General features: G+C 44.7%; 1 protein-coding gene across 1 annotated transcript in view; it reads left to right on the top strand.

Annotated features, from left to right (window-relative positions):
- Window positions 1-26,221, top strand: part of ESYT1 (extended synaptotagmin 1) — a 59,454-nt gene that overhangs the window by 662 nt on the left and 32,571 nt on the right. The gene's annotated exons all lie outside the window — the stretch shown is intronic.

The raw sequence follows: 26,221 nt of genomic DNA, 5'->3' as shown, positions 1-26,221 counted from the left end.
GGTAAAAATACGGTTGCAGGGCGGTGATCCCAGGTCCAAGAAGGGAGCACGTGAAAGTTACTCGCCCACTAAAATGTTTTCTCTGTTTGTCTGCCTTGACACACATGCCTGTACCAGCTGCCTCTGAAGCCTCTAAAGATTTGATTTTGTAAATCTTCCTTCCTAGTCACATGGAGGCTGCTTTTTATCTGGTGCATTTATAACACCACCTTCCTTCCAGGGTGGATGTCATACATACTCATACTGTCCAGACCTGCTGAGGGGCTGCACCGTGTGGCCCCAGACTGTCCTCAGAACCTACTTTCTTGCAACAATCAATCAGGCGTCTTTTAACCTGCATAAAGTGATGCTGAGTAGTATACACTGTTGCACTCCTGCATTTTTGATGCCTAACTCCATGCCCTGCTCCATCCTTAAGTTTGCTTGTGGGTGTCTTGACCAGGCCTATGGAAAGCAAAATATCTGTGGGTGAATCTCACTGCTTCTGCTGGCATCCCAGGTTTTTCCTTCCCCTTCTCCATGGCAAAGAAAACAAGGAGGCAGTTAGCCTCGGGCTTCATCTGCAAAATGGGGATAATACTGGCCTATAGCAGTGGACATGCAAAGATTCTGAGCAATAGAAATGCTACGTATTATTATGCAGTAGTAGTAGTATTATCTCCCTCTGCTCACCTTCCAGCTGCTTTGTCTTAGAAGGGTGTTTGCAGCCATCAACCTGTAACTTTCCATGTTTCACTGCTCTGCACGAGGGAAGAAATGAAACTGCATCTCAGAGTGGAAGGAAGAAGGCAGCAGCCTCTGGCTAGATGCTGTGGCTTGGGGAGAAGCACATGTTCACACCCTCTTGCAAAAAACGGCTGCTGCATTTAGCACCCTCCTGCAATTTGTAACTGCTCCTGCTCTCTTGATAGGTTTCCTGCTTTCTAAAGCTCCCCTTTCTGCATCTTTAACTATTTTGATCCATCATTTTATCATCTGCTTCCCTATTTAGTTCCCCATACAACTTCCTTCCAGAACCCTCCTCCCTCCCCCTTGAGGGAATCCTATTTGATTTTCCTGCTTTCCATCTCTGTGCAGTGCTTCTCTGTGTAGATTAAGGTTATCAGATTTTTTCTAAGAAGCTGGGGACACTTTAAAAAAAAAAAGAGAAAAAAAGGTTATTTTCAAAAAGTTATTTTAAAAAAAGAAGTAATATCTTCGGGTCGGGCCTGGGCTCGGCCACGCATCCTTCCCCTCCCGATGCTCTCCTACCTCTCCTCCTCAGCAGCAGCGGCACAGCAAGGTCGGGGCTCCCGTCTTTTTTCTCCTTCCTCTTCCTTTTTCTCTTCTCCTCCCTCTCCCTGTGTCGGCTCTGGGGTTTTCCTGGCCCCAGAGCGCTGCTGGGCAGTTGGCCAGGTGGCTGGGCGCTCTCACTCCCAGCTCGATTTGGTTCGTGGGGTGTGTGTGTCAGTGGTTCCCCCAGTTGACGCGCCGGGCATCCCCAGTTCCCCCTCGGCAGTGGCGGCGGCAGTCTCAGCAGCCCAGAGCCAGCCTGGTAGCGCAGTTGGCTCTGGCTGGCTTCAGGAGCTGCTCGCTGCCGTGGCATCCGCCATTTTGCCTCGCCATAAGTCCCCATATGATGTGTCTTGTGCTGTTGAACCATGCAACATTCATTCACTACTAATAAATCTACAACACTTAAAATATAAATCCAAGGACGGATTTTGTCCGGGGACAGATTTGTAGATCTGGGGACTGTCCCCGGGAAACGGGGACATCTGGTACCCATACTGTAGATGCCCTTCCTGGAGACAGGTACATTTTCCCATCCTCCTATTAACTAGCTCATTCACAAATCTTGGCACTGTCTTCAGTCATGCCTGTCTTTTATATATATATATATATATATATATTTATTAAAATTTTTAAACATAAATGCAGAAATAAAAAACAATGAAACATATATCATAACATATTTTCTTAGCTTCGTTGGACTCCCTCACGTCTCCCGCTCCCACTTGCATCATTGTCAATTCTTACCCGCAATTTATCATCTTGTTTACATTCTTATATCCCATTCATTTAAAATATAATCTAATAATCCTCCCAAAGGTTTATGTTTTTTCCTCAATCTCACTTGTCATCCTAATTCCATCTAGTTTAGTGGTGCTCAATTATTTATGATCTAGCATCCTTCTTAACATTCAACCAAATTACAATGCTTTTTTAAATAAATCTTAAATTTCTTCCAGTCTTCTTCAACCTTCTCTTCTCCCAGGTCTCAGATTCTGCCAGTCATCTCGGCTAGTTCCATATAGTCTATCAGCTGCATCTGCCACTCTTCCAGTGTGGGTAGATCTTGGGTTTTCCAGTGCTTAGCGATAAGTATCCTTGCTGCTGTTGTTGCATACATAAAAAATGTTTGGTCCTTCCTTAACACCTTCTGGCCGACAATACCCAAAAGGAAGGCCTCTGGTTTCTTAGTGAAGGTATACTTAAATACCTTTTTCAGCTCATTATATATCATTTCCCAGAAAGCCTTCACTCTAGGGCAAGTCCACCAGAGGTGAAAGAATGTTCCTTCATTTTCTTTACATTTCCAACATTTATTATCAGACAAATGGTATATTTTGGCAAGTTTAACTGGGGTCATGTACCATCTATATATCATTTTCATTACATTTTCCTTCAAAGCATTACATGCAGTGAAGTTCAACCCAATGGTCCACAACCTTTCCCAGTCCTCAAACATAATGTTGTACCCAATGTCCTGTGCCCACTTTATCATAGCTGATTTAACCATTTCATCTTGTGTATTCCATTTTAACAGCAAGTTATACATTCTTGAAAGTACCTTAGTCTTAGGCTCTAACAGTTCTGTTTCCAACTTCGATTTCTCCACCTGGAACCCTAACTTTTTGTCATTTTTAAAGACTTCTTTAATCTGAGCGTAGTGTAGCCAGTCTCGCACTTTATCCTTCATTTTCTCCAAACTCTGCAATTTCCAATTGTCTCCATCTTTTTCTAGTATTTCCCAATATTTTGGCCATTTGGCCTCCATATTGGGTCTTTTTCGGGCCTTAGCTTCCAGCGGTGAAAGCCACCTTGGAGTTTTATTTTCCAATAAGTCTTTATATTTTGTCCAGACATTAAACACTGCTTTTCTGACAATATGATTCTTAAAGGCCTTATTGATCTTAACCTTGTCATACCATAAGTATGCATGCCAACCAAAAGCATTGTTAAAACCTTCCAGATCCAGAACGTCAGTGTCCTCGAGAAGTAGCCAGTCTTTTAGCCAGCAGAAAGCTGCGGCCTCATAGTACAACTTTAGGTCTGGCAGGGCAAAGCCCCCTCTTTCTTTTGCATCAGTTAATATCTTAAACTTAATTCTGGGCTTTTTGCCCTGCCAGACAAACTTAGAGATGTCTCTCTGCCACTTCCGGAAGCACTCCGTCTTGTCCACAATCTGTAGTGTTTGAAACAAAAACAACATTTTTGGCAATACATTCATCTTAATAGCAGCAATTCGGCCTAACAAAGAAAGTTTCAATTTTGTCCAACTGTCTAAGTCTCTTTTAATTTCAGACCAATATTTTTCATAGTTATCCTTAAAAAGACTCAGATTTTTTGCTGTTATGTTTACCCCTAGGTACTTTACTTTTTTAACCACAGTTAGTTCTGTCTCTCTCTGAAACCGTTCTGACTCTGTATCTGTCAAATTTTTTCCCAGCACCTTATCAGTCATGCCTGTCTTGCTTCTTTCTTGTCTTTTCTCTGCCCTCCCTTTACATAAATACTAAGGAGGAGTTGAATGAGCAACCCTGTAAGGGACAAGAATATCTAGCCAAGTAAAGGGGTAAAACAGCAGGAATTTAGTTTTTCTCTCTCTATTTCTTTTCTGGAATCTCTGTGTGTCGCAATATTCTTCTATCTTACGTTGGTCTCTTACATGGCACCTTACATGGGTGTAGCCAGGTTTTTTTCTTGGGGGGAAGGACTTTTGTTGGGGGGGGCAGAAATGACGTGATTGGTCAGTTAAGTATTTTTATTGTTTTACTTGATGGGGGGCAAGTGACTCCCCCCAAGCCCATGGCTTCTTACAAGAGAAACACACCTCTCCATACCTTTCACTCACTCTAGCTAGTATTTAGTTGGGTGTGATGGTGGAACGTTTCTGGTCCCATATCTGTGGTCCAAAAAGCAAAAAACCACAGGGGAACAGAACAGACTGCCAACAGATGAAAACAGGCGACTGGGTGGAAAAAGACCGCCCCTCTGTTTTTTTACTGTGTCCCCTGATTTGAGTGCTGTTGTAGTTTCAGGGGATGTTCAAAGAACCTGAGTATTTGGAAATCGATGATAGTATCTTTCAGCTCTCAGTTCTGTAATGTGGCTTTTAGCACCCTAATCTAAAGTGAGTTCACAGGTTATCATTTTCCATGTGGTAATTGCTGCTCTTATGAGATAATGTGGATGTGCATAGCTGGTGTCAGCATTATGGAATAGAATGTTGTCTCTTCAGGAAATCAGCTAACATTGGGAGACAGTTTTGGAATGTGATACCTTAGCTCTGCTCTTGCTGTCAAATGGAACTTGTGAACTTGCCCTGGGTTAACTGTAGCCTGAAACCTCTGTGCACAAGCTGAAAGATCCATGTTGCTCCAGGGGCTGCAACCCTTGCTGGTCCTAAGGGTCACACTGTTAAACTAGTTCTCCAGCTGGGCACTAACACTGGCCAAAGTGCATGCCGGCTTGCCTTAATTCCATTTTAATTGGATCTTTTGTAACTGAAACTGGGATTGCACATCACACTGAATGCTTAACGGTCACTGAAAACAACAACTGTTCAGTTCCAAGCTCCTGCAGCTCTGTAACACCCAGTGTCCAAACTTAATGGCATTTGTGGACATCCCTAGAGATGTGAAGGTATGAAAAAAAATGGGGGGACCCTATAAAAATGAAGAGAAGTGGTTAATTCCACCCCAAGTTTTCCTTTGTTTATTCCAGACTTCTAGCTGCCCCATTCCATCAACAGAAAATGCAATGTGGAAAGCCATGATAAATTGCCCTAAATGTATTTTTTTTTTTAATTAATTTTTATTCGTTTTTCAGACAAATATTAAAAACACAACAAACAAACAAAAGAAAAACAAAAAACAGACAAGGCACACAAAACAATTAAACCCATGTAACTTCAGATTCATCATTTCATACTCTTCTTTCTTTTGACTTCCCCATACCTCCCCATCCCTGCATTCTTGTTTAATGATTCTTTAGCAACCCTTAAGTCCATTGTCTTAATTCCCTTTCATAAAGTTTCCTTTAGTTTTTTAGTTACTGCTGCAATTCTTTATCTCTTACCCCCTGACATCTTAACATTCCTCAATTTTACAATTGTTTTTAAGATATATTTTAAATTTCTTCCAGTCCTCTTCCACTGTCTCTTTCCCCTGGTCACGGATTCTGCCCGTCATCTCGGCCAGTCCCATAAAGTCCATCACCTTTGTTTGCCATTCTTCCAGAGTAGGTAGTTCTTGCATCTTCCAATACTTTGCCAGTAGAATTCTTGCTGCTGTAGTGGCATACATAAAGAAAATCCTATCCTTCTTTAACACCAATTGGCCAACCATGCCCAAGAGAAAAGCCTCTGGTTTCTTAGGAAAAGTCCACTTAAGGACCTTCTTAATTTCATTATAGATCATTTCCCAGAAAGCTTTAACCTTTGGGCAGGTCCACCAAAGGTGGTAGAAGGTGCCTTCAGTCTCATTACATTTCCAACACTTATTATTAGGCAAGTGGTAAATTTTTGCAAGCTTGACTGGGGTCATGTACCACCGATAGATCATTTTCATAATGTTTTCTTTTAAAGCATTACATGCAGTAAATTTAATACCGGTGGTCCATAACTGTTCCCAGTCAGCAAACATAATATCATGACCAATATCTTGTGCCCATTTAATCATTGCTGATTTCACCGTTTCATCCTGTGTATTCCATTTCAACAGCAAGTTATACATTTTTGATAAGTTCTTAGTATTGGGTTCCAACAATTCTGTTTCTAGTTTTGACCTCTCTTTCTGAAATCCTATTTTCCTGTCCTGTTTAAATGTCTCATTTATCTGATGATAGTGCAACCAATCTCGAACCTTGGGCTTTAGTTTCTCATAACTCTGAAGTTTCACCCTTTCACCATCATATTCTAAAATTTCATAATATTTTGGCCATTTAGAGTCCATATTAAGCTTTTTTACTTCTCTAGCTTCCATTGGTGACACCCACCTAGGGGTTTTACTTTCCAACAAATCTTTGTATCTAATCCAAACATTATACAATGCTTTCCTTACAATATGGTTTTTAAAGCTTTTATACACCTTTGCCTTGTCGTACCATAAATATGCATGCCAACCAAAGCTATTGTCATACCCTTCCAGATCCAAAATGTCTGTGTTCTCAAGAAGTAGCCAGTGTTTCAACCAGCAAAAGGCTGCCGATTCATAATAGAGTCTTAAGTCCGGCAGGGCAAACCCCCCTCTATCCTTTGCATCAGTTAAAATCTTAAATTTAATTCTGGGCTTTTTGCCCTGCCAGACAAATTTTGATATATCTTTCTGCCACTTCTTGAAACAGTCCATCTTGTCCAAAATCTGCAACGTCTGAAATAAAAACAGCATTCTAGGCAATACATTCATCTTAATAGTAGCAATTCGGCCTAACAAGGAAAGTTTCAACCTTGACCATATTTCCAGATCCTTCTTTACTTCTGACCAACTTTTTTCATAATTATCCTTAAATAAGTTCACATTCTTGGACGTTAAATTTATCCCCAGGTATTTTACCCTTTTTGTTATTTCCAAGCCTGTTTCATTCTGATAAATTGCCCTAAATGTAGGAAGGTAGAATTAATTGTGCTGTTGCAAAGTGTAGGTGCGGCCAAAAGATGCCTACCAGGGTTGAGTTATATTAACAAATATAGCTCCCAAACCACCTTGCCTCCTATTATTGGCTTCACCTGCTTTCACCTGGCTTGTTCCTTGTCTCCTCTAACTTTCCTCTGCTGGAACTTAAGCTAAAAAACAAAAAACTTCTGTCCATTATGTTTTGCTTGATCAGCTTCCATCCTTCCGATCTTGTGTTAACATAATTCTCTAGCGCCTGATCATCAGTCTCAATTCTCCTTCTATGTGATGGGTGGAGTAAAATAAGATAAGGTGGAGATGCAGCATGTTAAAATCTGTTGTGGCAGGAAGTGCGCTGAGGCTCCCCTTTCAGCCTAGTGTCTTACTGATAAGGAGGAAAGAAAATCTTACAGGAGATACAGAAATGTACTCCCTGCTGAAAGATAGCCTTACTGTTAGGTCCCTGGGTAAGATAGTTGCTCAGTTTTGCTGTGGCTGCTGAAAATGGAAAAGTGAAATATTTCTCTTTATAGCCTGGTGCAGCGAGTATGGCTTTGTTGCATAGTGGCAATAGAGGACCTGATTCTATAGGGATGTAAGCAAGCATTCTCTGGTTGAAAGTCTAGATGCGACAAATGAACTTGCAGCAGGGTGGGGAGTGGGTACCTCAGAGCTATTGACTAGTATGGTTATGGGCAGGAATGGGAGCATTGGAATAAAAAATCTGTGCCAAAGTAATCCAGATTCTATGGCACTAAAATGTGCCACCTCTGCCAATAATGTAACCTGTTTAGTGTTACTTGCAGGGCCCTCCCACCCATGAGGCAGGGTGAGACGGCCACCTCAAGTGGCAGGGTCCCCAGGGCAGCGGATCCAGCCTCCAAGGAACACCCCGCCTGTTGCTCCTCCTGCAGTGGCATTGACAGCTGTGATGTGCTCCTTGGGGTCTCTGCCTCCTCCTTGGCATTCCCCCCCATGTCACTTCCACAGCAGCCTCTTGGAGAATAGGAGGCACTCCTGGGTTCTTCCCACCCTTGTTCCCAAAGTGGATATTTATTCCCTAGCGAGGGGACACCATTATGTGGTTTGCCTTAGGTGCCAACATGTCTTGAGCCAGCCCTGGTTTGTTCTATCCATAATAGGGGAGAACAAGGAATTTCAAAGCGTTGATCAGTTTTGATGATGCAAAGATGTTACCATATGTTGGCAGCCTGCATACTTCGAACTCTGTCTTTGTAGGATTGAGGACTAAAAGGTAAAGGTAAAGGTACCCCTGCCCGTACGGGCCAGTCTTGACAGACTCTGGGGTTGTGCGCCCATCTCACTTAAGAGGCCAGGGGCCAGCACTGTCCGGAGACACTTCCGGGTCACGTGGCCAGCGTGACATCGCTGCTCTGGCCAGAGCCAGAGCCAGAGCCGCACACGGAAACGCCGTTTACCTTCCCGCTGGTAAGCGGTCCCTATTTATCTACTTGCACCCGGAGGTGCTTTCGAGCTGCTAGGTTGGCAGGCGCTGGGACCGAGCAGCGGGAGCGCACCCCGCCGCAGGGATTCGAACCGCCGACCTTTCGATCGGCAAGCCCTAGGCGCTGAGGCTTTAACCCACAGCGCCACCTGCGTCCCATGGGATTGAGGACTAGAAACCTATAAAAACAAACTGAGATTTCCAAGTTGTCAAATGCAGTGCAGGTAGCAGTGTTGCCCCCTGTTAAAAAAAAAATCAAATTGTTGCATGGAGCTGTGGAATGCAGAGATCCCTTGACATGGAAACTGAGAGGATGATCTACTGGGGCACAACAAACTCCAGGGCCAGGAAGGTGGAACTGCTGACTCTGAAACTATTGAAGCCACAATGCCTTGGTGGATATATTTTAGTATCTTGCTGAGGGAGCAGAACTGTTAAAGATGGAATAGGTTTGTCCATTTGGCTGTGGCTTTCAGCAAGAAGGAAGGTCATGTTCCAGGTACTTCGAAAGCTTATCGTCCCTTGAAATTGATTCTGTAGTGAAACTGTCAAAACACTCATATTGCATGAAACTCGCTGACTTCACTTTGTTAGGATAATAACAATAGCCCTTGACCCAGGACAGCAGTAAACATGGGCAATACATTAAAAAGAGGGTCTAAAATTCATTCTTTTTCCTGTTGTAATTAATAATCCAGGGGTGGCAAAACTTAAGGATGGTGTCATTCTAGCTGAGATTGTGATGCTGTGCCGTGCAATAACACAATTGTCAGTTGTCTTTAAATTGAATGTCTGCAATCCTATCTAGCTTAAAACGTGGAAAGATGAGACAAAGGGCCTGAAAGAATCTTCCCTAAATAAATTAGTGCTGCACAATGTCTGTGCAAAACAGCAGACTTATTTTTGTTTCTGAGTTAAGAAAGAAGTCAAAACCAGCTTTTCCCAATCACACTTTAGAGGGTTAGCTGTGTCTGTGGTGAGGAAAGAGTGGTTACAGTGTGCGTGTGCACTTAGTGGTGGAAAATAAAAACGATTCATTGCATGCCATAAATGGAGAGTTTTCTGCTTTTGCTCCTCGCTGCACTGATGACATCAGGCTCCTAAGTTTGCTCACAGATGCCCAGAACTTGAACTGCTGCGCTTGGCCAGCTTCATTTGCTGAGACCTTTGGGTTGCAGTTCTAACATCTGGAATCTTGCGTTAAAATAACCGCTTGCGTTAAAAATATGCAAGTTTCATTCCTAGGAGTAAGTGGCTTGAATTGACTTTTGGCTTACTTGCCTTTTATAAGAGATGCCTGAAAGTCAAAAGCAAGGGTGTCTGGGTGTTAAATCTCTGCTGGAAGCATGTTCCCACAGCATGGAGTCAGCTCTAGTTGTGCCTTTGTAACTGGGGAAAAGCTAACATCACATCTCTGGATGACCTCTGAACAAGCTGTGAAAGGAGAGCCCAGGTGGTCCTTAAGGCATCCTAACTCCATGTTGCAATTTTTATCAGCCCAAGAACCATTTAGCACCAAAGGAGGAGGCTGCTTTATATTGGGCCAGATTGTTGGTCCACAAAACTCACTATTATCTACTACAGTTGACTCTCCAGGAAAATCAAGAGTCATGTGGCACCTTTATGACAGCATGGAGGTCTGTTGCATGAAGTGTTATTATCCTGAGGTTGTATTTTCTCGGGGATGTGGGGAATTGTAAACAGTGAGGCCGGAAGGAAATGTAATGCAGAAACAGTGGTAACTCACAAAACCAGTTTTGGGTGGCAAGGCATGGGCTCTCCAGGGTCTCGGATAGAGAAGGGTCCTATTACCTCAGGAGTGGGGAATCTCCTTCAGCCTAAGCGCCTCACGTCTCGGGACCACATTCCAATGGTGGGTGAGGCATGAAGGAAAAGTGGACAGAACAGTGGAGGTGACACTTACCTTTTTTACAGTAGGCTTCATTTCATCCACACCCTCCTTCCAAGCAGGTAAGAGGCATTACTTCAGTTAAAGGAAGCCTTCCAGCCATAGAGAGGCCCTGGAGGAGGGTGTGTGGCCTGGGGAGAGTCCCAAGGGTCAGGTTGATGGGCTTGGAGAGTCATATTTGGCCCACTGGGTCTGAGGTTTCCCACCCCTGTATTTATCTGGTATTTTTAACTGGAAATCTCAGGGATTGAACCTGGCACCTTCTTCATAAGAAACATGTGCTCTACCAGTGAGCAGGGTTTAGGATTATGGTGTTGTGCAGCCCAAACATGTTCAGATTTACTTGGAAGCAAAATCCCACTAATTTTACTTCCGTCTAAGTATGCATACAGTTGAAGCTTGACACCGTTTCTTAAATGTGATGAGAGCAAGTTTTGCTACTACTACATTTCCCTCCTCAAGCCTCAATGGCTGTGCTTCCTGCATCCCTTCTGTTTCCCCCCTATTGGCTCTTCAACCCCATAGCTCTTACTGTTCTGATCCACCCACTGCGTGCCTGTCTCCTCCTGCGAACCCACACACCACACCGCTGTGTTTCCCCAGCTCTTACACCCTCTCTCTCACTGTACTCCTTCCTGTGGCCAGCAATAATTAGGGTAGCAATGCCTCTCTTTCTCTTTGGTCAGTTTTCCTTGTGGATCCACTTTTGCGAGAAACCCTAAAGCTTTAAAACCTGCAAAATGTCTTGTGTGTTTTTAAGTGGAGATGCATTATCTTTTTCTTGGTAATATTTTTGCGTGTGTTGAGAGATAGAGAGAGGAGAGAGATAACTGGATCGGACTTGAACCTTTGCAGCTAATAGGAAGCAGCTAGATTGGGTTCTGAGTGTTTAAACCAGAAAGCAAGATATTATCTTACTTTGGGGCAGGAGGGGGAGAGGGAAACCATTCTTGCATGTTTTGAAAAAATAAGGCTAGTCAGACAATGTTCTGAGACTGGCAGCCGCACAAAGAATTCTCTGCATTAATAGTTCATCTGGGCGGCAAGCCCCTTTGCAGATATGACAGCATCCTTTCTCTGATGGATTTTTCCTCTAAGCCGGGATTAGCATGGGTCTGTCCAAAATGACCCATTTACCTGGATTTAACATTATTTTATTATTTATTAAATATGGATATTGCCCTTCACCTGAAGATCACAGGGTGGTTCACAACATTAAAATACAAAATGAGAACACACAATACATAATAAAAACAAGATAAAAAACAAAGCCTCTCCTACGAACATATTTAAAAAGCCATAGAATGATAAACAGCTGAATGCCCGGTTGAAGAGAAATGTTGTCATCTGGCGCCTAAAGACATGCCATGAAGGCACCAGGTGAGCCGCCCTGGGGAGAGCATTCCAGAAGCGGGGGGGGGGGGGGGACATGAAGAAGGGCCTCAGGGGATGATCACAGCGTCTGGGCTATGGGGAGAGGCGGTGCTTGAGGTCTTGTGGTCCTTAACTATTAAAGGCTTTATAGGTCAAAACCAGCACTTTGAATTTGGTCCAGAAGCCAGTTGGCAGCCATGATCAGTGTAATATGCTCAAACTGTCTTGCCCCAGTGAGCAACCTGGCCACTGAATTCTGCACTAGCTGAAGTTTCCGAACCGTTTTCAGAGCCAGCCTCATGTATAATGTGTTGCTTAGAGGTTAGCAGAGCACAGAAGACAAAATGAGGCTACCCCTGTCCAGATAGGGGTGCAGCTAGGCCACCAGCCAAAGCTAACGGGAGGCACTCTGTCTTCTGAACCCACACCTTCCCTGTTCCAGGATTGAACCAGGAGGCTACATGTTGTTTCACTTAACTGCAGAACCTTGAAGAACCAGTAACTGTATGAGATTTGCTGGTGTGCCATCAGAAATACCATTTGGCCTGAATATAAGCCTCACTTTCCCCCAAATTCTGTCCATGAAAAGTTAAAGTGTGGCTTATATCTGCAACCTTACGGTACGCAGCCAGGAGTGGGGCAAAGCGGTACCCACTCTGCACACGCATAGTCCCCAGTCCTCTCCCCCAAGGCCGGGAAGGGTATGCAGCCAAGAGCAGCGAGGAATGGAGCGGCTTATATTTGGGTATTTTTTTCTTTTTTTCTCCCCCCCCCTCCAATTTTAAAGGTGTGGCTCATATTCTGGTGCGGCTTATATTCATGCCAATACAGTAGCATTTGATTTGATACTCAAGGCTGGGCTCCCTTTCTGAAGAGAGCAATTATCTGTCCATTGCAATGATCCAGTTGAGTTACCTGTGCTTTCTCTGCCTGCCCACCTTGCAGAGAATATATTTCTTATTTCCATGAGTCACTTCTGTAGACTTTCTTGCTTCCAGTCAGGGAGCATACCTAGTGGATGTGACTCTTTGGACCAGATGGTTTCTTACTCTTTTACACTGTGAAAGTAAATCTTTTCAGCAGTAAGCATAGAGCAGCGCCTCCAATTTTAATTCAGAAAAATAATCTCCGCTATCAGAAGTTTAGAAAATCTCAGATTTGTCTCCAAATAGCTTTTGTGCCAAAGAGTTGGATACTTTAAGGGGAAGTTGGAAGGTTTTTAAAACTGATATTATAGCCTTCTGAGTTGCATGGGATGAGTAAGAATTGTGGTTTTAAAAAGCACAACTATCTAAAGTCTAAAGTTAGCGGTTCGAATCCCCGCGACGGGGTGAGCTCCCATGGCTTGGTCCCTGCTCCTGCCAACTTAGCAGTTCGAAAGCATGTCAAAGTGCAAGTAGATAAATAGGTACTGCTCCAGCGGGGAGGTAAACGGCATTTCCGTGCGCTGCTCTGGTTCGCCAGAAGCGGCTTAGTCATGCTGGCCACATGACCCGGAAGCCAATAAAGCGAGATGAGCGCCGCTACCCCAGAATCGTCTGCGACTGGACCTAATGGTCAGGGATCCCTTTACCTTTACCTATTTAAAGTAGGGGTTAAATGCAGCTGCTAGCTGGGGCCAGTGCAAGGGCTCCTCCCATCTCCTCCCCTTGCATGCCCTCGGTCAGATCTGGGGGTTGGGGTCAGGAGAACCCCCATAACAGAACGCAAGGAGGAGAAGGGAGGTAGTTCTGTTGCGCAAGCCAAAATGTTTGTGCTGATACACACACACACACACACACACTTTTGCAAGCAAGTCCCCCAAAGTTACTAGGTCACCCTTTTTTTAATGAGCTTGCCTGCCCACATATACATATATTATTTAGCTATTTGTAGCATATATGGCCTGAAAGATTTTAAAAATAGGCCAACTCTTCTAATTTTATGAGAACCTCCCTGCCGGATTACCTGGAGGCTATTTTGGTCACATGCAAGCAGGCAGGTGGCTGTTACCGAAGTGTATTATTTGGCAAGGCTGGTAGTTTAGATCCTGTTAGGTGCCTGTCTAAGCAGATCAAAAATCTCACAGTATAGGAAAGAGATCGCCTTCTCTGTGCCACGGAATCTGTCTTGGCAGGCCTAGCAGCACTGGCATTTGGGAAATGCTTCTGTCTGACTCACCACCTACTCCTCACTCTGTTTTCTCCTATACAGGAAATGCTGCTTCTGCTCATTTTAGGGCCACACGATTAAGAATAGTGGGTGTAGCATTTGGGGCAGGCTGTCGAAGGGAGCTTCTAAATATAAGCCGGTCTGGCATCTTCCTACCATTTTTTTGAAGACCTTCTGAGCTAGATGCCATTTGCAGCTAAGCTTTAAGAAGAAATGAATTACACTTCTGAGTCAGTGTGAGCTGTGTTTACGGGAACTAGTGAGCCGTTAGATCGAAATGATGTATACTCACATCTTTCTGTATGGAGCCAGATACTGGAGACATTTGGCTTAGGACTATGCCAACTGTATTCAGGGGTCTCGCTGTGACCTGTGCTTTGCACACAGACACTGTCCAGCCTCCCTAAAAGACTTCCACTTGGAAGAGGGTGGCAGAGTTCAGTGCAGAGTGACTCAGGGCCTGAAGGACCCAAGCAGGCTTTGTTTTTTGCCTATTTATGCCCTGGCTTGATGAAAAAAAGCTCAAGGTGGCTGATATAAACTGCAAAGTGCTCCATTATCTGAGCAATGTAAAACGTTACAAATGTGCCACTAGTCTTGTAAACGATAACAGCTTAGTCCAGAGGTCAGCAATTTTTTTCCAGCAGGGGGCCAGTCCACTGTCTCTCAGATCTTGTGGGGGGCCGGACTATATTTTTTTTTTTGGGGGGGTGAACAAATTCCTACGCCCCACAAACAACCCAGAGATGCATTTAAAATAAAAGCACGCATTCTACTCATGTAAAAACACCCGGCAGGCCCCCCCCAAAGAAATTCAAAGAGATGCATTTTAAATAAAAGGACACATTCTACTCGTGTAAAAACACACTGATTCCCGGACCATCCGCGGGCCGGATTGAGAAGGCGATTGGGCCAGATCCGGCCCCTGGGCCTTAGTTTGCCTACCCATGGCTTAGTCACTAGTCTTGTAAACGGTAACCAGGGTGAAAGGGAGCCTGTCTGCAGTGGTTGGAGTGTTAGACTAGGGCCTGGGAGACAAGGGTTCAAATCCCCACTCAGCTTACTAGGTGATTCTTAGGCCAGTCACACTCTTTCAGCCTACCCTAGCCCACAAGGTTGTTGTGAGGATAAAATGACAGGGGGGGGGCTATCTACCACCTTGTGCTCCGGGCAGTAAAGATGGACTGTAAAAATAAATACATAAAATAAAAGATCAGTAGCAGAAACACTCTGCTGAAACACTCCTGTAACTTCACTGAGACACACTGAATGCCTTTAAGAAATAAAGGAGACCTTGCGTGGCTTTCTAAATGATTGCAAACTTGGACTGAGGCAGGTCCTTCAGTGGGGGCGGAGGGGGGGTATTGCTTGTTTGGACCAGGAGGAATATACAGTGGTGCCCCGCAAGACGAATGCCTCGCAAGACGGAAAACCCGCTAGACGAAAGGGTTTTCCGTTTTGGAGGCGCTTCGCAAAACAAATTTCCCTATGGGCTTGCTTCGCAAGACGAAAATGTCTTGCGAGTTCCTGCGGGTTCCCCCCCCCCCTTTTCCTAAGCCGCTAAGCCGCTTATCAGTTGATCCGATGAAAAGCCGCTTAACAGCTGATCGCTAAAAGCCGCTAATCCGCTAATAGCGCTAATCCGCTAAGCTGTCAATGGGCTTGCTTCGCAAGACGAAAAAACCGCTATACAAGAGCCTCACGGAACGGATTAATTTCGTCTTGCGAGGCACCACTGTACTTGCTTAGTGAATGTGAGTACAAATTTACTTTTCCTCCTCAGTTTAACAGGAGTGACTTTGAGGTAAACTATTTGTTTCACTGCCACTTGTGTGTACGGAGCCCCCAAGCCCCCTTCCACCTTGCGTTGCTCTGGGGAGGGGGCTGTTCAGAGCGCATTCATTCGTAGGATGAATTGATTCCCATGCAAGTTGCACTTCCAGTTGAACTCTTCCCTCCCCTTCCACTTGCTGCTTTTGCCTCGCACCTCCTTGGGGTAAAAACATCTTGCAGAGGGGTCAGGAGTGCATGACAAGGGGAATTTCGGTTGCTTCCTTGTGAGTAGGTAATTTTAGTGTCTCCTTCACTTAAAGGGCAGTGTCCGCCTGACTCATTCCATCAGTGCAAAGATTTCTGCTTGCACAATGGACTTCTATTCCCTTTCTCTCTCCACATGTGCCCTGTGTCCTCTGCAAATCTGCTCCAGAAGGTTGGGGTAACCCCCAAAACAGATCTGGAGGGAGAGGTGGGGGAGTTCCATCACGCAAACAAAAGTCCCTGTGCAAACCGAACTACAGTAGTTAGTTGTATATATCTTTTGGGGGGATAATCGTTCCACAAAGTGATACAGAAGTATGCAGCTAGGCAATGGTTGTCACAGCTTGTGAGCCAACCACCTGGCACTCCTGTTGCCACAATAAGATTTGAGGGTGGGTTTTCTTCAGTATTGTCCAGAGATCATATTGTGTTGCGTTTTGTACTGGCTGAAATGACAGCATATGCAGTTTCCGGCCGCGGTGGGAGAATAGTTGGGTGGAGCAAATTTCCGAAAAATCTGTACAAAATTTAACCAACAAATGCAAAGCCCTTACAATTAAGTAGGGACTGATTCCCAATATCCTTATTAAGGCTGTTAACTCCTTTAGCTGCAAATCTGTTGCAATAAAAAAGAAAGAAAACTAGACTGGGGCTGTTGGTATAATGGGACTGTTAAGTAGACGTTATCTTCAAACGATGCAACGTTCCATTGTTATGTTCTGCTCAATCTGTCAGATTAGTTTTTGGAATGATCTGTCAGTGGAATAAAGAAAACATTTACTCTTTGAGGTGCCACAGTATGCCTGCACACTACAACATGTTCAGAGAGGTGATGTGTTTGAATACCTAAAAAGTGTTTATGCATTGAAGCCAAGGAGGGGTGGAAGATATTGTTGTACTGTATTGTTCCCTGTATAATTCCCCTAGAGATAGGTTTTTGAAAGAGGCTTTTCAGACAATTTCATTTTATGATGGCATGGTAGGGAGAAAGCTTGTTATTTATGGGTTGATGGGGATAAATTATATTGGGTTTCAGGGCCGGCCCACCTATGAGGCAAAGTGAAGTGACCGCCTCAGGTGGTAGAATCCACATGGGCAGCAGCAAGGATTAAGGCTTTCTGGGAGATGATATATAATGAACTAAAAAATGTACTTAAGTACACTTTTCCCAAGAAACCAGAGGCCTTTCTCCTGGGCTTAGTCGGCCAATTGGTGTTAAAGAAGGACAGGAACTTTTAAATGTATGCAACAGCAGCAGCAAGAATATTCATTGCAAAGCATTGGAAGACACAAGATCTACCCACTCTGGAAGAATGGCAGATGCAAGTAATAGAATATATGGAGATGGTGGAAATGACTGGCAGAATCCGAGACCATGGAGAAGAGTTGGTGGAAGAAGATTGGAAGAAATCTAAAATTTACTTACAGAAATATTGTAAAATTTTTGAAAGTTAATGGCATTGAAATGAACTGAAGGGGTTCTAGCAACGAGGTTAAAAATAAGATTGGCTGGATAACTAGACAAATAAATTGGATATGAATTTGCTGAATTAATTAGTAACAGGGATACAAAAGAGGGGGATGTGAGGAAGTCAAGAAAGTAAGTGAATCAAAGATGAGAAGCAAAAAGAGGGATTTATGTGTTTTTCTTTTTCCTTGAAATGTGTTTTTTCTTTTTTGAAACTAATTTTTCTTTATTCTTTATGTATTTTACAACCGTCCGTCACCCTTCCTTCCCTGGAAGGAGGGAGGGGGCATCATTTTGGGGTCTGCCTTGGGTCAGCCCTGTTAGGCTTCTATGTTTTCCTCTAGCAGCCCATGGATCAGACATCTCTCCATTAGGTCTGTATTTTTGTAACGGCCAACAGTTTTTAGCAAATATGCTTAAGTCTGTTGTTTGTTCTTAGTCATGGGCTGCTCAGGTCATTTGACTTTCTGAATTTGAGAAAGCCTGAAGCGGCAACAGTCTTGCCGTTCTCCTTTGTGAGATGACTGCGTGAGGAAGGCAGATGTTTGCCCACCAGCAGGCCCGCCCACACCACATATCCAGTGATCTAATATTGTCAAGTGGCACTGCAGCTGAAGTCTCTGCAAAAATCGATTTCCTTCTGCACATAGCAAAGCGAACTGAGTCGAGCATCTGCTTCTGGTGCATTTGTGGTTCTTGCGGTGATGACCAGCGCAGGCATATGACCACAGACCCCAAACTGCAAGAACGGTTCATCACGTGGCTTCTAGCTCCTTGCTGCTATCGCCTTACAGTGCACTGTTCCGAGGCAACATGGGGAGGTGGCCAGAAACAACTTGCCCAGAACAGTGTTAGGTAGTTGATACAGGAGCTGAAGTGTGATATCCCGAAAAACCACAGTATTTGTTAACCTCAAAAGCTACTTGTATGTTCAGTTCAAGTTTCTTCATTTAGGAAAGCAAACATCTTGACAAGTTATTCAGTCCCAGAACAAGCCCAGCCGGTTTGGAAGTGGACCTGGGCAAACTTTCTATTTATTTTAATAGCTGTGGGGCAGAGTTAAAAGGAGGAGGGTGGGATGCAGTCTTTGTGAACCATCTTCAGCATTGCACTGTTGCATTTAGTTGGGTTATTCCTCTCCCTGCAACCAAGCTGGTTGCCAAAATTTGGTGGGCAATTTAAGTATACCAGGTTTATTTATTTAGATCATTTCTATTCTTCACATTTCCAAGGCAATCTCTCAGCAGGCTTAAATAATCAAGTAGTAGAACATTGCAAGATAATCAAAACAAAACATTACAAGGGAGACTCAGATGCAAATAATCCACCATATCATTAACAAGAAAGCACAATATTCTTTTAAGCATTAGAGAAGAAGATGAGCTATACAAATCAAGCGCACAAACACAATAAAATTCCACATATAAATATAATTTATAACGAAACAAAATGGATGAAATAGAAGTTGCACCCACAGTTCTCTCCCATCCCCTACCCTTCCTCCACCAACAAAGCCCTTTGTTAGCATAAAAGAATAATTTACAGCCAGCTCATCCACTCTTCTCCTTGTCCTGTGCTAGAAAGCAGCAGTTTCTCATTTGTCCTGCTGCTTTCCCACCCAGGGAGGTCCTTTTTCTATACTGGTTCAGTCTCTCATGCTGAGAGGTATTAAGCAACTGTAGAACACTCTTTTGGTTCATGAAGGGGCTTTGACCCAGAAGGGTGAGGGAAGGCCAGTTATCCCAGTTCCTCCCACCTGCAATTCCTGTCATTCCCCCCACAGTGGGAACTCTGTGTATGTGTGTTACGAGAAAAGGAACGAGGCTTGATTTTAACCGCGTGCTTTTTATACTTATTGAGCGTCATGCATTGATTCTGCATTATTCTGGTATAAATAGGTTGATGGAGCTCCGGCTTGCTATCCCTTTGCTTGAGTGTTGCTTAGTTTCCTTTCCCAGAAGCAGATGGCCCTTCCTCTCTCCGCTGCTTCTCTGTGTGCTTTCTGCCTTTGGCTCATGTTTAATCGGAATAACACATTAATCAGGTGCTCTGAGGTGACAGAAAACAGTCCTTCTCTCACCCCCCTGGCCTGCTCTCTCCAGATCTTTTCTTGCTAAGCTGTGGGGTGACTCTTTTCCACCTGGGGGAACTGGGGGTCAGATTTATATATGCAAACTTTTGTGTATTGTATTGTAACATCTGTTTTAGGGTGTATTGAACTGGGTTTACAGCTGCCTTGAGAACTTTGGTGAGTAGGTGAGGCAATAGGTAAAGGTAAAGGTACCCCTGCCCGTACGGGCCAGTCGTGTCCGACTCTAGGGTTGCGTGCTCATCTCGCTCTAGAGGCCGTGAGCCGGCGCCGTCCGAAGACACTTCCGGGTCACGTGGCCAGCGTGACAAGCTGCATCTGGCGAACCGGCACCAGCGCAGCACACAGAAACGCCGTTTACCTTCCCGCTATAAAGCGGTACCTATTTATCTACTTGCACTTAGGGGTGCTTTCGAACTGCTAGGCGGGCAGGAGCTGGGACCGAACGACGGGAGCTCACCCCGTCGCGGGGATTCGAACCGCCGACCATGTGATCGGCAAGCCCTAGGCGCTGAGGTTTTACCTACAGCGCCACCCACGTCCCATTGAGGTGAGGCTATAAATACTTCTAAATAAGGGGAGAGGGGATACTTTAATTCTGTTGGGATTCGGCTTTGATATCCAGGGTTGTTTCTTTCTCAGCCCCAACAGCAACAGTGAAAGACCGTTACTGTCTCTTTGAAAGTGTTTCAAGATAATGGAAGAGAGCTGTTGTCATGTGCTTGGTTTCCTATCTGCCTCTGCATGTGCCGCGGATGGGGAATAGGGTGTCCCACCAGTTCATCTCACACAGCACCTAAAAACTGTGGATACTGTGTTCAGGACAAGCCCAATACATTTTGGCACCTGAGGCGAACCACAAAATGGCACCCCTCCTCCATTCCTGTCAGGGAAGAAGGGGAGAATGAAGGGCTACATCAGGAGCAAGGAGGGGGTATGAATTGTCTCATAGGTGGGTCGGCCCCAACTGTGTTTCATGATCTAGGACTTAACATGAAAATCAGTGCATTCCAAACTCCAGACGTGATCCCCATGCAAATTGCCTTGTTGAGAAGAGAGGGCCTTTTAATGCTGGCCCTGTTCATCCCCGTGGCAAAAGTCTGGGTGCTTTATTTCCCAGACTGCCAAGGAGGAACTTGCTGCTATCAAGAAGCATGTGGGTAAATGTCTGGCAGCCCCCTCTATCCCTAACCCCCGTATCTCCCTTTCCCACTTCTATATCAGTAGTTCAACGGTATTTTCTTTGAACAAACATTCTACAATCCTTTATGAAGACCTCTGACCCTCTCCTGTTTTTCATTTCCTTAATCTTGTGTACTTAATGCCTGTTTTGCCATCTGCAACACAAGCGTATTTTCAACACACTCTCCCCTCCGGGTGTTGCACACCGTCTGGTGTGTTTAGCTGTGCCCAGTAGTGGAACATATCTGGCGTGCATGCATGCAAATATGATGCGTCTTAAAACCAAAACAGCAGGTCATTTTCCTGTCAGCTCCTGCCCTCCCCCCCCCACAGTACAGAAATAACAGAGCCTTGATTACTATGGAAGGAGGAAGTGGGTAAACTGGGTACAAAACCACTGGGTTAAAATAAATCACCCAGCTATTGAGAAATAAGCATTATGGGCTTGTACGGTGATGCAGATGGCTTGCCTTTGAGCTGCAGTTTTATCATCTGTCCTTGAATGTCTGCAGCAGGTTATCATAAATAAGCAGTGCTGTAAAAAGCCTTTCTGTCCTTGGTCTTTTCTCTCTCTTTCCTACCCCCCTCCGCTTCCCGCCTGCAACCTTACTATTTCTCTGCACAGAGAGGAAGCGGAAACAGCTGCCCAGGGATGTTCCCTTCTGGCTTAAGGAGCCAGGATTGCTGGCTCCTCCCTCGCCCAAGGACAGTGTGGTTTTCTTCTATTGCTCTATAGATCTAAAAGAGAGAGAAAAATTACTGCAGGCGCATGGATGACAGCCCGAAAAACAACTGTACTCCCCCAGCTGGCAGCTGTGATAAGAGCGAGGAGCATACTCAGCCAGGGAAGTGGATACATGCAGCCTCCTTTTTAAAAGTTTGGCTGGCCATGCTGCTTGCATTGTGTACTGCTGAAGGCCTCACACCCACGCAGAAGAACATAAGGTCCCTTTTGTCCAGAGGATAAAGGCGTCTATTGACTTGCTCCCGTCCTAGTTCTCCTCTTGACAATATTATAGAGAACAAATTGACCTCGAGTAGCTGCTGTACATTCAGGGGCCATGATGGGACAGCACACACAAGGGAGAACCTCTTTTCTTATATTGGAGAGATACAGTTTCCCCAGGTGGGCAAAAGGGACTGAATCTCTGCTGCCCTCTTCACATTCTCTTCCCCACCTCCCCTTGCCCATTTTCCTGGGAGCACATGAAACTACTATACTGAGTCATGAAGGTACTTGATGCTGAATACCATCCATCTAGCCCAGTAGTCTTAAAGGTCTTCAAACTGGGGCTTGCTTTTAACTCAAGCCTGCATTGAAGGGGGGGGCTTCTTAATTCTTTGACAGATGGGAGTTGTGCTGCTGTTCAAACCCTCCTTCGACCAGCCTGTGACCTGGCAGTGTGTTCTGACCCACCAGTTAAAGACCAGTGATCTGACCCCAGTATGGGCTATTCTGACCGTTATCAGTGTACTCTCCAAGCATTGATTTAGTTTATCTCAACTGGAGTCCTCAAAGCATCATTTACATAAATCTGTACATTTTAGGCAGCAGTGGAAATAAGACCCACAACCACTTTTGACAGAGCCACACAGCCTCTCCCAGTTACAATCCATATGCTTTTTCAAAAAGGCAGACTGAGAGTTGGCATGAGAGCTATTTAAAGATAAATAAAAAGCAACACAGCTTTTGCACTGCATTCTTAATCACCACACTGTTCTGTATCTGACTGTCTGATATAAATTAGGCCCTCTGGGCTGGAAATGCACCACTGCCTTAGATACCAGCTTGACTCTCTAGCTTGCTCCTTCTTATTTCTTCTTTCCTGGGGAGAACCCCCATTGCTGCTGGCTACAGAAGGAGCTGAAGGACAGCCCGGAGCTCCCATCCACTGACCAGAGGACCACTTCCTGATGGGAAACTCTGCGCCTTGCCCCTCTGTGAGGGCCCTGCTGGTGTGGGGTGCTATTTGTGGAAGGTTTAGGGCAGAGATGGGGGACCTGCATGGCCCTTCAACTGTTGTTAGACTCTTAATTCCCACTAGTCCCAGCTTGCTTGGTCTACAGCCAGGGATCCCAGCAACATCTAGCTGGCGAAAGGTTCACCATCCCTGGTTTAGGGCAAACTCTTCTTTTGACATTGCTTTTCTTGACCTTCTTAATGGTGTAAAAAATTGTGTGAGCTGCTTCAAGGCTACAGTGGAATGTAAATACGGAATAAATATGAGCTGTGCTCCAGACCAACAGTGAACTTTTTTGTGTGGTGGTGGGTGGGACTTGAGCTGGGTCTTTCACACATCAGTCCCCACTTGTGTTGCCTGCTGTATCAGAAGCAGAGAGCAAGAATGAAAGAGTTCAGGGTTTGTGCAAAATAGGTGGCTCCAGGTAAATCTGAATGAGTAAGGCAACATATCCGTTTCCCCACCCGCAGTTGTGGTTTGCTTCTAATACTTTGAACATTATTCTTTAACTGTTTGGAAACCAAAATATAGGGTTCACGAGTCCTAGTTCTAAAAAATAATCTGAAATTACACGGAAGTGGAGTGGGTGGGGAAAACTGGCTGCTTTCATTTTCACTGGCTGTGGGTTTCCGACTAAGGGTGGTGGAGCTTGTGGTTGTGGCCTTGTTGTGCTAGGCCATTCCTGTTTGTGTTAGTTACCATGGCAATTTAACTGAAGTTGGCTGCAGTGATGCAGGCACCGCACAGGAGTGCAAAAGCCTAGCTGAGTGGGAGTAATAGAGAGCAGGTGTCTGCAGAGAGGCAGGAGTTGTTCTGCGTCACTGAAGCAGATTTCTGGTATCATCCCATCATTTCTTTTCTCTCTGTATGAGGCAGACTTAATTCATCCATTGTTGTTTTATAATCTGTTTTTCCAGCATTGCATGAAGTCTGCACTCCTTCATTGCCTAATGACTGTTACAATTGTGGAACAATTGATTTTTTTATTTTTACTTCAGCTTGTACTTCCTTGGTACTCATGGACAAGAAAACTCAGTCTTTACCATTCTATACAATAGCTTTTTAAAAATCATGTCAGGAGGGAGGCAAAGGTTGACATCTGCTTGCTTGTTCTCCCCCCACCCCCAAAAAACCCCACAACAATTTTTACTTGAGTAATTGGAAGCTTTGTGCTTCCTGTGCCGTAGATAGGGACACCTCAATTTCTGCACTACTGTGATCCACATTCTGTGTCAAGGAATCTGCTTTGCTTCCACATGCTAGTTCCTCATTCATTTTAATCTTCACTTAAAAAAATAGAAATCTCTGAGGGGGACAAAAAGGAGTTTGGGCCAGACTTTGAAGAGGAATGCGCTGTGGAATAGTGGCAGGGTGTGGGAGACTTCTAGTGTTAGGCAAGGAGGTCTGGGGCTGTTTCTTCTCCTACATACGTGCTCTAACACTGGAATTTCTGTGGACTTCATCAGGTGCAACCTTACTTATGTGTACTTAAGCTTTTCTTCACAGTTGAAGAAAAAAGGCAGGAGGATGCATTCTTGTGTGTGTGCATCAACAAGTCCTGATGCTGATTCATATCTCAGCCATGTATTTTCACCATTCTCCTATGAAACTTCTCAAATGCATCTATAGCTTAAAACAAAACAAAACAAAATATTTCTCATTCAAACTTACCGGTATCAAGTTTGTTGGAAATGATGTGGTTTTCCTGTGATATTGCGTCCCAAAATAACATGTACTTGCTATATGAAAGTGCCAGATCGCTTTGTTCGGTGTGAGCCATTGATAATGAGGAGTTGTTGTGTCTTGAAGCTCATCTTGGGGGAATAAATTAATTTTCCATTTGCTTTCTTGTTCACATTAGTATGTTTAAATTCAGTCTTTTAGAAAACAACCAGATATTTTTTTTTCAAAAAAGCAGAACAAGAGCAGTAGAATGAGATATCATTCACAATGACTGAGGCATCATAAAACAGAAGCTGGGCAAGACCATTACAATCCCAGCATCCTGATTAACTAAAGCAACAAACAGCAGGAAGACATTAGCATTAACAAGCATTAACAAGCCACAATCAGAGAAGGTTAAAGCAGGGCTGGCATATATAGGGTTAAAAAGGTAATGGTAAAGGATTCCTGACAGTTAAGTCTGAACAATTCTGGGGTTGTCGGCATTTTCTGGATCATGTGGCCAGCATGACTAAGCTGCTTCTGGTGAAACTAGAGCAGCACACAGAAATGCGCTTTACCTTCCCGCTGGAGCGGTACCTATTTATCTACCGTATTTTTCGCTCTATAACGCACATAGTTTTTAGAGGAGGAAAACAAGAAGAAAAAAATTCTAAACGAAACAGTGGATGTATGATTTTTGTGGTTTGTGCTGTGGCCACAGACATGTGATCTCACAGTGAGTTTGGAGTAGCCCAATGCAAAAGTCCTGAGGATCCGTGCTTTGTAACCACGTTTTAAGTGGGGAGGGAAGGAAAAGCACTCAAGGGACAAGGAGCACGCGTGGGGTGTGTAGAGAAGGATGCTGCTAATAATGCAGGCGAGGGGTTTAAGGAGAGAAGGAACACGTGTGGGGTGGGTGGAGAAGGATGCTGCTAATAATGAAGAAGAGGGGTATAAGAGGAGAAGGCTCCTCTCCTCTCCCACTTTGCTCCTTTAAAGCAAGCAGGCTCTGCTTTTCTTCCTCCTCCCCGCTCATCCCCGGCTTAGCGAGCTGAAAAACTTTGCTGCTATGTAGCGAGCTGAGTGGAGAGGAGAGAGGGACAGAGAGCCTGCTTGCTTTAAAGGAACCAACCAGACAGGAGCCGCTTACACTTGTGTAAGCGGGTCCTCTCCTCTCCCGCTTTGCTCCTTTAAAGAAGCAGGCTCTCTGTCCCTCTCTCCTCCCCACTCAGTGGCTCTTCTCTTGCTTTGCTGTTTCAAAGCAAGCCACGGAGGAGGGAAGGAAGGGGAACCATGGATCCTCTGCTCACGACTGCAGAAGATCCCCCCCCCCGCCACCCGTAGGCATTCCCTCCATAACATGCACAGACATTTCCCCTTACTTTCTAGGAGGAAAAAAGTGAGTGTTATGGTGCAAAAAATATGGTACTTGCACTTTGACGTGCTTTCGAACTGCTAGGTGGGCAGAAGCATGGACTGAGCAATGGGAGCTCACCCCGTCGTGGGGATTCGAACCGCTGACCTCATGATCGCAAGCCCAAGGCTCAGTGGTTTACACCACAGCGCCACCCATGTCCCTCTATATATAGGGTTACCATATTTAAAACAGTGAAAATCCGGATTTTTCAGGACATCTCGCCAATTTTTACCTGGACACTGCTACCAGCTGCAGTATTCCGGGTATGTCCAGGAACCCTAGGCATACATCATTATCATTTGAAAGGAAAGGTATTTTCCACCTGGCAGAAAGAAAAGAGGCAAGGTGAGCCCCTCTGAGGAGGGAGTTCAGAAGCTCCGTCTTTCTCCCTGATCCCAGCCCCACACAGATTGATGGAGCACATAAGAGGGTCTCTACTGATGACCTTAGTGAGTGGCAAATTCCTCCAATTTGGTTCATACGTGTCTGCTTAGTTTCATGTGACAATCTAGTCACTAACAACTGAGCTCTGAATAGGGCACCTGTAATCGGGGGCGTAGGAAGGGGGGGGCGTCCCAGGTTCCATCATTGGAGGGGTGTGACAAATTTTCAAGGAACTATTAAC

The sequence above is a fragment of the Podarcis cretensis genome (assembly GCF_951804945.1).
Source record: "Podarcis cretensis genome assembly, chromosome: 2".
Lineage (NCBI taxonomy): Eukaryota > Metazoa > Chordata > Lepidosauria > Squamata > Lacertidae > Podarcis > Podarcis cretensis.
Note: the sequence above shows the minus strand (reverse complement) of the source record. Positions and strands in the feature narration are given on the sequence as shown.